Here is an 11,474-nt window from a genome sequence, read left to right as displayed (position 1 = left end):
GTCCTAAATGGTTGAGCCTTTCAAAATGTGCTCCTTTTGTCCGTTTTCAACAGCTCTGTGAGGTGTTCAGTGGCCTATACACGTTAGTTATGCACGTTGAATCGATGGGGGCATGACCTTACTAGGAAGCCAGGCTTCATATTTCTCTCCTCCCAAGCAAAATTGGTAGCACTTTGCATAGCACATTCATAAAACCTTACATGAATGCTTCATTATACATTTTTCAAGGCTTCACAAAGCATAAATCAACATTCATACACTAAGTTACGCAACTTAGTGACATGTTTTCAAAATAAAGGTCCCCTTTTCACAATTGTATTTTCCACACAACTGAAAATATTAGCTTTTGACAAGGCCTGGCCCTTTCATTGTAATGCAAATCTCTGTTGTTCAATAGTCAAGATCAAGATTCCCTCAAGGGGCAGTACCTTTCAATCTAATATTTGAATTAGCTTCCTAGGATTAGAAATCGTTCACTGCCTGTATAGTAAAGTGATAAGCTATTATATAATAATATAAGCTATTCAGGGTTTTTCCTGGGTCAAAATGGGTCTTCGGTGCTCAAAAAAAAAAATGCGCACAGCCTGTGTTACCATGTCACCTTATTAGCAGACATCTATGTATTTTTTTTGTTTTACCATTTCATAAATAATGGAGGCTATGCTTGAGGAAATCATTTTGCTTCCACTTTAGATTAAAATAGATAGGCTAATAGATTAACAATAGTCCAAGCCCCATGGTGCTATCATGTTAGGTTCAAAGATTATTAAGGTTTACCTCTTTACATATATATGCAAACTACTGAAATGTATATCAATAGAATCTAGAACTAACCAGTGGTCAGAAATGGAACACACAAATTATGAAATTCAAGTTTATCTATTATTACTATTCATTTTTATTATACAAACCTACATACAATTCTTTTTGTTTTTATTATTAAAACTGTTCACAAATATGTTTAATAGTGTGTTTAACTTATATTGGCGCACCAATGAAGGCTGCGTTGGAAATCGTTAGTCAAACTTTTGTCAGCATTTTGAGTGGAAATTTAATTTGCATTTGTACAGGTGTATTCGGGCACGTCGGGCTGGCCCTCGCAGCGGAACTACAGTTTACAACCGCACCGGTTTATCAATGACAATATTAATATTATTATATTCGAGATGCAACACAAATCTATCCGCTCTCCTCAGAACGAGCTGAGCTTTCATTGATAAACCAATGCGGTTGTCTGCCTCTCCCGAGGCCCCGCGGTCTACTGGTACTCGTTCAAACGGGTAGACCGATCAAATAATAGCCTACACCTGTGTAGGTCCTCAACATAGCAGATATTTTAATACATTGAAAGCTATGAATACTGAAAATGGAATGTTATGCTCAAAATCACCGCCGACTGATGAAGTCAGGATGCATACGCAAGTTGAGTAATTGAGTGATTGGCAGCTGGCCGCTCTGTCCATTCGCGCACCTCACAGTTGCGTATTGATCAGACAAGAAGACACGCTTATCAACTCGATTACTATTGATCAAAACAGAAGGAGGGTTCGGCTGTAGCCTATACTTGAAACATACTATTGAGAACATATTCGCTGGCATGCATTGCACGCGTGGTGAATTGTGGCTTAATGGTGTTTTGAGCCCTCACCGTCGACTTCAAGGCGGCAGCTGCCCTTGAATTTGAGCAAGCAGCTAGCTAGCAGTTGTCTACACTTGGTTAAAAATCTAATTACGGTAGATTCATGCTAGCATTGCGCTAAATAATTAGACAGCTAACATGAATTAGTGGTGTTAACATAAAGTCAGTTATTGTATATGGCATTAATATTATTCTAAAACACCTTCACTAGTTGTTTTAACCAGATTTGTAAGCAGGTTGAAAACAAAATTTTTGAAGTAAAGTGCCTTGGTTTAAAACAGCTAAAAGCTAGCTACATTAAGTTGCTTGCTCAAATCTCAAATTCAAACCAACGTCTTCTCAAAACCCCTGCTATTTATAAATGATTTACAAAGGTTGGACAACACCATATAGTAATAACTTCAGACTCTAAAGTGGTAGTCCATGCAGGATAATGAATGGTAGAGGGTGCTTCTAAGTGAACGCAACCAGATTTAAGAAAACAGCTAGGCACACAACGTACATAGGGTACAATAAGATATGAACATCTTTTACCACACAAAATTAACACACATAAGATAAACCAAAACCTTTGTTTTAAATATTGTCCAAAAGGCATTTTTCAGTTATGCTTCTGTTCTTACTGATGCTTAAACTGTGCCCTAGCAGAAAAAAGAAACGATTAACCGATACAAAAACAAAATTCACTGCAAAGGTCATTTTCTCAATACAAGCAATGCCATTGTTTGTCACAGCAATTGGCTAAAAATGTCTCATTCTTCTTCATGTTTGACTTTCAAACACCTATCTATAGTTTTTCTCCTTCACGGTTGCCTTGCTGCCACCTCTTCATTCTGTGCTGCGATATACGCAAGCTTCGCACCTGTTGCACTTAACTGTGGCTCAACGGCCTGAAGGTGCCATTGTTTGTAATGGTGATTTGTGGTCCCTTAATTATATATTTTGTATTATTTTATTATTACCATTATTTATTTTTAAAGTTGATTCTCAATAAATGATCACACTAGAGTTCCTTTGGGTTTTAGATCATAAGGGAATTTAGGTCTGAGCTAAGATCTGAGCTGTGAATTCCGGAAGGGAAAAAAGTATCTAGAGAGATATAATGCTGTCTCAATCAGAGATGGGTGATGCTTTGCGTGTGTGTGTGTGTGTGTGTGTGTGTGTGTGTGTGTGTGTGTGTGTGTGTTTCACGTGTATTGGGGGTGGAGGGTGGTGTGGGATTCCGCATGTCTTCCCTCTTTTTTTTCCTTTTTACATTTATTTTTCCCTTTTCTTCCTCTTACTCTGCTCAGGAACTTCGGCAACAGCTTTGCAAACAAACAAAACAGCCCCGATGTCCAATAGAACAAATGGAACTTTTCTTCCAGATCAGTGACACCCCAAGAGTTTGTCGTAGCTCTCTGTGAGAGGGTTCCAAAGCTTATTTTCATGGGCAGATGATATCTTTTGTCTCCCAGCTCAAAAACAGAGAGTGGTCCAGGTTAACCGAGATAGCTAATGAACTTCGAATAGATAGTGAATATTCACATACACCTTCCCCCCAGTCTATATTCAAAGTAGCTGAATATGACTTGCTCTCAACCAGGAAGACACCAAGCACAAGCAGCTACTACCCTTTAGATGGATCCCCAGCATCAAATCACCATCGAATTACATTGTTTCTCCTTCCCGTTACTGCTCATTTGAGTCAATTGCACAGACACTCACTGTATCTATGGAGCCTGAGAACTGCCAAATACTAGTTGTCGGTAACTTCAAGTTATGCCTTCAAACATGAAATATCTATTACTAAATTGTTCACCTATTCCATACTTTTTTAGAAATGAACCGCATACATTATCGTGATACAAGGTACTTATTCTCTCTCTTATTTTTCTTCTTCTTCTTCTTCTTCTTCTTCTCCTTCTCCTTCTCCTTCTCCTTCTCCTTCTCCTTCTCCTTCGTGCTGCGGTGGTCTGATGTCAATGTCGTTTGAGCACACTTCCAGTGTCAAGTTATGTGTGAAGGTGAGTCTTTATATGAATTATTATTACTGTCAACACGAAACTGTGCTTGGTGTGTATAATGACCAAGTGTGTTTACGTTTAATGTTTACGATCCTGGTAATAGCATTGGAGTTAATTTAAGTGAATTATGGTGACTACTCTCTTACTAGGTTCTTGAACACTAAACACACTTTATTTGGTGATTATTCAAATAGAGGTAGGCAATTATTCAAATGAAGACTTACCTTCACACGACTGGGCCTGCTCAAGAGTATACAACTAGTATTTGTAATACCACATCTTTGACAAGTTCAGTAATACAAATGTAAAGAAAGACAGGCATTATGCATTATGTTGTCATTTCAAGTGAGGGTGCAAATGTCTATTACATCGGGTCGGAGTTTAAGATTTCTCTAAAATGTGTCTATAGATTTAGTTTATTCTTTGTGTATGTGTGTAGGTGTGGCAGTGCATTATACAACTTAAATGATCTATTTAATATGCCATTGGCGTCAATAAGGACATTTGGCTTGGTAGCTGGCTGTGTTCCTGGGATGTCTGTTGCGGAGATCATGGGAGCAATGTCCAATATTACCTCCTATGGATAAGGGGTAATGTAAGCTTAGAGCTAGTGAAAAGGAAGAGGAAGGGGAGGATGTGGGATGCTTAGCTACACCAGAGCCTGTGACGTAGGGAGAGGTCTCCTAGAATGTGGAAGTGGGGTGATTGACAGCTGTCAATCATCCCCATGGGCTCCTCCCAAACTTGATTTAGAAAACATAATTTAAATGTGTTTATGAAAGTGTACTTGTGTTAGTAATAAATAATGATCTGTACTTCTCAACAAAGTGCATAATATTATATTTTACCAATATTACTTGTCTGACTGACTGAGTTACTTAAGTACTTACCAGAACATAATGAAAAAGTATGGTCTTTGTATTTGACAATCGCTCATTACAGAAGCGTATTTCATTGTTGGTCAAATTGGGGTTTGCTGCATACGCAGGCTTCTCCCATGCATTCCCTGAGGACACCCAGCATGCCGCTTGGCTCCGCGCCAACCTCTTCAACAAGCATTGCCTCCATCCTGCGTCTGACCTCGGGCCGGAGCAAAGATGAAAGCTTCGCGCTTGACAACCGTACCCACCACCTGATGGGCTGGGCTGGGCTGGGATTAATACTCAAAGGTAGCACGCGTGAGGCCGATACCCCGTGGCTCTAGTCATGAAACTTTCAAAAATGCAAGCTCATATGGATTAGCCCGTTAGTATGACTCACACAGGGTAACATTTCTACAGCAAACAAACAAATATGTTACAAACACCCAGTTTCACCGCAGAGGTCCTCTGGATATGTTCATGCATAGCACTGCCGGATTCACAAGTCTGCCTGCCTGCCTGCCTCATCGCAGAATCACGCAGATGAATGAAACGGACCAAATGCACAACGTGAGGCCATTTTGTAATCATAGGTTCAGGAGAAAACAAGTTGAGCCATCAGGGAGGTGTTGACTCACCCCGGCCCCTCCATCTCGAGGGGATAATGAATAAACATGTTTGCCCAAGCAGAGGAGCCTCAGGACGGAGCGAGAGAGGTGGGGGGGGAGACAAGGAGGCTTTATTGCAAAAGTCTGGGCAGGGTGACTGTGACTTTGAGGTGTGTATTAAAATAAAGAGGCTTCTTTTTGAAGGTCTAACTCCTAAAGTGCAGAACAGCAGGTCAACCTGACCACATAATCGTATGAATATTATGATACTGCCTTCAACTAATAATGTATAAGATTTATGGATGGTTATGACATGGTAATAGGTTTGGCCTTGGCAAAAGATCTACTTTAAGATGGTGCCATAGCTGCTGTAATGCATTATGGCTAGACACATAATGCTAAAGTTGACAAGATTACAATCATAGACTCCTCTATTCTTGAAGCTGACCTAGACTGCAGGAACAGGGAGAGGTGTGGGGAGAAAACAAAAGCAGACCTGTGATTCAAATTGCCATGCCAGGCCAGTTTAACAGCTAGCTGATGTTTTACAAATGGGGTCTGTTACATGATGGCTACTCTCAATTGAGAGAGTGTGCTATAAGGTGAACCAACCAGCTATGTATAAATGTTCTTGACCGAACTTGAATGCCCCAGAAACAGAGCCTTACTGGTGCATCTGTCACAAACATAAGAAAAGGGCTGATAGAATCTAAATGAGCACGCCAAAGTTGAAGAAGGGACCGGAGGACGTAGTCAGGTTTCTGGAGTTGATTTCGGCGTGGAGACCCCCTCTCAGCTGGTGCTCAGAGAAAGGTCTATCTTATTGTAGACTATGTTGGTATTATACAATTCAGTCAGGTAAAATACAACAGGAGAGCGGTCGACCACCCCCTATAAGTGAGAGGAAGGGGGAGACAGTGGGGTGAGGGGTTCACCTATGGGGGGAGGGGGGTGATAACAGGGTACAAAGGGTGATAGCAGGAAGGAGGCTATCTAGGGGGGAAGGGGTTCACATGCCATTTGTTCAGGTCTCAGTGAAACAGACAGAGTACACTTCCAAGATTACAAGTTACAGATACAAAATAAGGCTACACTTAGTTAATGTGTTACAACAACAGAATAGCAATATTTCCGGTTCCACAGGGCTATACTTTCATTACCGACCATGAACCTTATCTAAGCTGTTAGCACGTTGAAAACAACTGCTCACAAGGCTATGCCTTTCCTTTAAAGTAAGTTTGATTACTTTCTCCTGTATTCAAGATGACAACAAGGTATGGTTTTTCAGTTCTTATTATTCTTATAGTTCATCAGTTGTTGTTAAAAACTTCTACTCATTCATTGATTTAATAATGAAGGTTCAACTTTGGAAATAACTTTGGTGTTTTATGTGTAAACTATATTTCTAAATTGGTATTCATAAATTATCTTCTTTTCTTTTTTTACCAGACTCTTTTGAAAACTATTCAAGTCACAGCTCACTGATCATAGTGTTTAATGTCTCTATAATTATCAGATACATATTAGTGCTTTTAAAACAGGCATATGAACTTTTGCAATTAATTTGAAAAATGATTGATGCATTAACAAAAATGTTAATGTGGTGGTATGATGTGGTGTGATCATAGTGTTTAATAACAGTCAGGGTAAAGTTGCTAACAAGAGTCTCTACAATTATCAGTTACATATTAGTACTTTCGAAACAGGCATGTGAACTTTTGAAATTCATTTTAAAAATGATTGATGCATTAACAAAAATAAATTTGGTGGTGGTGTGATATGTACACACGCTTTTCACACTTTCAAAATGCATGCAGAAGGAATGAAAATGCCTTTTTAAGTATTTAGTTTAATTTCAAAAAGTTAGAAATTAGATAAATAGGGAGGGGGAGACAGTGCACCCTGCTCTTTGTCTCCTCATTCAAAGTACAATCTCATCAGTACCTGCTGTTTTGATAAAGTGACCTGTCCTTCACTACAGTATATTGGACTATGTTGAGTTCCAGTACAATTCAGGCTAACGGGCAGGTTAACACATGCCCAACATGACAGGTTTGGGGAGGATTCGAATGATATTAATGAATAACATGATCTGTTTTCAACTCCATTTCCTGCTGCACTATTTAGCTGTATTGTTATTACTTATAGGGAAAAAAAGACTTCCTGCAGATCAGCATAAGAGCAAACAGGCATCATCTGAGATCCCATCCATAACTGATGACTTGGAAGCACTTCATAGATGCCCCACAGAATCACTCCCTCGATGATTCCAATCAAGACATGTAATACTGTAATTAACTCCAATTAATAATGTATTGATATACCATTTGCTCATTCTCCCTTGATAGCAATGACTTGCTCACTTCCAAAGCCAGGAATACAATTTATTTCTATTGCTGTGGCCTGGCATCGTCTTGATGCAGATGCAGGTTTTGCCTTTGCCAGTATCTAATCTAGTAAGCTATATTTCATACCTGACTTGGACAAATGCCCTGTACAAAAATAACTTTTTTTCTACCGCATAATGAGGCAGCAATTAAATTAGTTTCAGGATAAAATATGGATGTTATGGAAATAAACAACAAACCTTAAAAGCCTCCCACTCCTTTAAAACTGGACAGCTATATTTCCAATATGTTATCAAGATTTAAGATGTCCCTATCCATATTTTGATGTGTGTTGTTTTATAAAATGTTTTATCGGCTAGGTAAGTAAGAAGGTCTACTATTTACACTTTAAAGGTGCACTGACAAGTTAAATCCAATACCCTCCCGTCTTCAAGATGACAACAAAGTATTGTTTTCCAGTACTTGTTTTTTTTATGTCATTAATAGTAAACATTATTACCAGATGATGTCAGATCTTCAAATTCTACTCATTCATTGAAGCTTTAATGAAGGCTAAACTTTGGAAATAACTTTGGTGTTTTCTGTCCAAACAATATTTATGAATTGGCAGTCAAAAATGAATGTTCTTTCATTACCAATGCCAGTAAATAAAGTGCTTTTTAAGCACCAAGTAGGATGCTGTTGGTGCACTAAATGCATCTAATAAGTACCTGGGTGTTTTAAACCCATTTAATAATTAGCTTTGGCATTTTAAAACATACCTGTGAGAGAAACAGGAGCCTGCCAGGTTTCGAAGCAATCAATGTGCGCTTCTAATACTTTTATACTGTTGACAGCTCCCCAACCACCAACATCAGCAACCCCCACCTACATAAAACATCATCTGCTAAAAGATTTAGCAAGGCGTTTGTTTTCATGATCGAATGTATTCCTTTACTTGAGTTGGCGCGATACTACCCTCGGGGCCAACTAGCACACAGAGAAAATGGTGCGTTCAGCAGAGCAAAACGAGTAAATGGCTTATGCTGTGGCGGGGAGCTTCAGAACCGGCTGCATTCACTCCGAGTAGGGTAGTGCAGTCCTCGCCCCTTTCAGCTTTCATAGGCCCAGTCATTAATATTCACGTGATCACAAATACACGTGAGCACAGCGAAAGCACAGGAAATGTGTGAAAGCACAGGAAATGTAACACAACACGTGTGTTGTGTTACTTCCACGTCTCCTCGAACCTGTGACCCTGGGTGTGGGCTGTGACTATTTGCTTCCTGGTTTGCATGCTCACAGACAGCCCTTCTAATGAGGGCCACCCATCCAACCCACTTAGACCACACCACCACCTGAATTTTTCAGTCTCAACCTGGGGTGTGTTTCCCAAAACCATGATAACGTGCTATGACCAGTGTCAAATGATAAACTATCATTTAAAAAAAATTAAAAATTAAATATTCTGTCTTTGCTGCAATGACAACAGCACAGCAATTATTTTGGGAAACAGCTCTGGCTTTTCAGAACAAATGTAATCGCTCTTGTGGTAGCCTCCACACATCTACTGGTGTCTAGCCGTTGACCCAAATCTTAGATCTCAGGGATGAGAATTTGGTGAAGGAGGCAAGGAATAACCATATATGCCAGCTCTAGTGCCAGTATGTTCATGAGGGTGGGAGAGTGGGCTTTGCACCCAGTTATGCCCCCGTTTTATGAATTCAAAATCAGTTCCTTCCAATCATTTATCCATGGCAAGAGAATGGTGAACAATTAGCGCATCTTGTTGACATGTACCGATTCAGACTGAGAGGTGTCAGTCCAAATCTAATTTGCTTCAAAGCTGGAGGAGCTGGAACAGGAGATGGAGGATCGGGGTTGAGGGTGGGGGGCTGGATGGTGTTGATGGATTTGGTATTTCAAGAATTCATTTTGTGAAATTGGTTCTGATCACAGTGATTGCGTGGTCTGTTGAGCTCACATATGGAGGCAAGTTGTTCCAGGATGCTCCTAATTGCACTGGACTGATCAGAATATTCCGGCTCAATTTTTTTTGTTTTTTTCACCTCACTACCTTTTAAACGGGCCTTACACAACATTCAGCCTCTCTGAAAAGATCCTTTCAAAAGCCAAAGGAAGGGATCAAGGCAGTTTTCATTTCAAACCCCACCATCCACTCACCCACCTACACACACACACAGTGTCAAGTTCTGCTGAATGTCTACGATGTGCATAGCCCACAATACCAATCAGGTCTTCATTTTGCCTCTATAATATGCAATTCCATGCAAATGCACTCTCTGATTTTAACCTTTGTCCGGAAATTGTGTCGAATATCACAACATGACATGCCTGCTGACTGAGAGACCTTGATTTCTGATAATTGGCAGGGAGGGAACGGCATACTAAACTCTGATCCCTTGAGCCCTCTCTAAAGTGTCACTCATGAGTCCTTTAGTGGATGTGCTGAGGACTAAGAGCCATTGTGGCTTGTGTCTAATTCCCCCCGCTCTCAGTATGCTCTGTCGGGTCTTACTGGACACCTGCGGAGCGTCACAGCACTGAGGCCTGAACAGAAGGGAATCGTCTTCTGGAATTCTGTCTGTTAGTGCTTGGAACATGGAATGGCACAGAATGTTCTTGAAGCCTTGACAGGATGCCATGCATGCTAAAGATGTCAGACTGGTCTCTGCTTGTCATTTCTTCATTACTGGTCAGTGTATTGAACTGCGTCTTGAAGTGTTGATTGAAAGCGCAACATGAAACACCACTGTTATTTATTTCTGTCCCTTTATATGCAGACTTACTATATGAATTGGCAACCACACTGGAGGAAAAAAGGTCAATATTATGATTAATGATATTAAAGTAATTGTAGCTTCTAGGAATAATTTGGCTGTTAACAATGTCTTTGTGAAAAGAGTTCCATGCATGCCATGAATTAAAACCATTTCACAGATGAAGGGTATAGAGGATATCGTTTGTATTTATGTTAAGTCACCTAACCACTCCTAAAGGATTTAATTTGATGGATCTCTGAAGTGTTAATACAGTCCCTTTTCCAGACAATTGAACCTAATAAAACTTTTAGAAATGATGAATAATGTCCCTGTAATGGTTTCCTAATAACACCCTCTGTATTACTTATGTCGGTGTGATCAGTGATCTCCTCAGCAGAGCTACATTGCACTTAACATTTCTGACACTTGACACTTAACAACACACAAATGACTGTGATTGTTTGAGTGCTGTGAATCATTTTGCTCTAAGGATTTGGACAACAGGGGCTCTCCTCACAAAACTCCACGTTTCTGGCGTTTTCTTCTTTTCATTAATGGGTAGCAGCAACATCAGGGGAAGTACAGAACATAACACTACATCAACATCAAGAAACTCCAAGTTGCGCCTTGGATTTTGTTCTCTCTCTCACTCACTCACTCACTCACTCTGTGTGTGTGTGTGTGTGTGTGTGTGTGAGAGAGAGTGACTTTCACCTTACCATAATCTACTCTGGGACCAAATTCGCCATGAGTGAAGGCAAGGCTCTCTCTTTCCCGCTCTATGATGCCCAGCAAATACTTAGTGCCCATACATCCAGGCCTGTCACACTCGTGTGTCTTTGCCTTTTTCAGGGGGAATCAGCGAGAGATCGTTTGCACGTGGCCACTAGGGCTGCAACTAACGATTATTTTGGTAATCGATTAATCTATCGACAATTTTTTCGATTAATCGACTAATCTAATGATTATTTCCCATAGCAAATTAAAATAATGACTCAAAATGTTGGATTTTGAATTTCAAATGTATTTCAGTAACAAATGTAATCATCATAATACATAAATTAAATAGTAATACAAATTAAAGTGCAAATATGCTTTTAAAAGTAAGGTTCAAATAAAGTTTTAAAAGTAACTCAAATTAGCAATCAAGCCTCTGCAAGTGCAAAATAACGCAAGAATAACTGGGCTGCAAGTGACATTCAAATTCAACTTATGAAATATTTTTTTCCACAATCTTTTGTTTGAAGAATG

The sequence above is a fragment of the Clupea harengus genome, chromosome 21 (assembly GCF_900700415.2).
Source record: "Clupea harengus chromosome 21, Ch_v2.0.2, whole genome shotgun sequence".
In the NCBI taxonomy this organism is placed as follows: Eukaryota; Metazoa; Chordata; class Actinopteri; order Clupeiformes; family Clupeidae; genus Clupea; species Clupea harengus.
Note: the sequence above shows the minus strand (reverse complement) of the source record.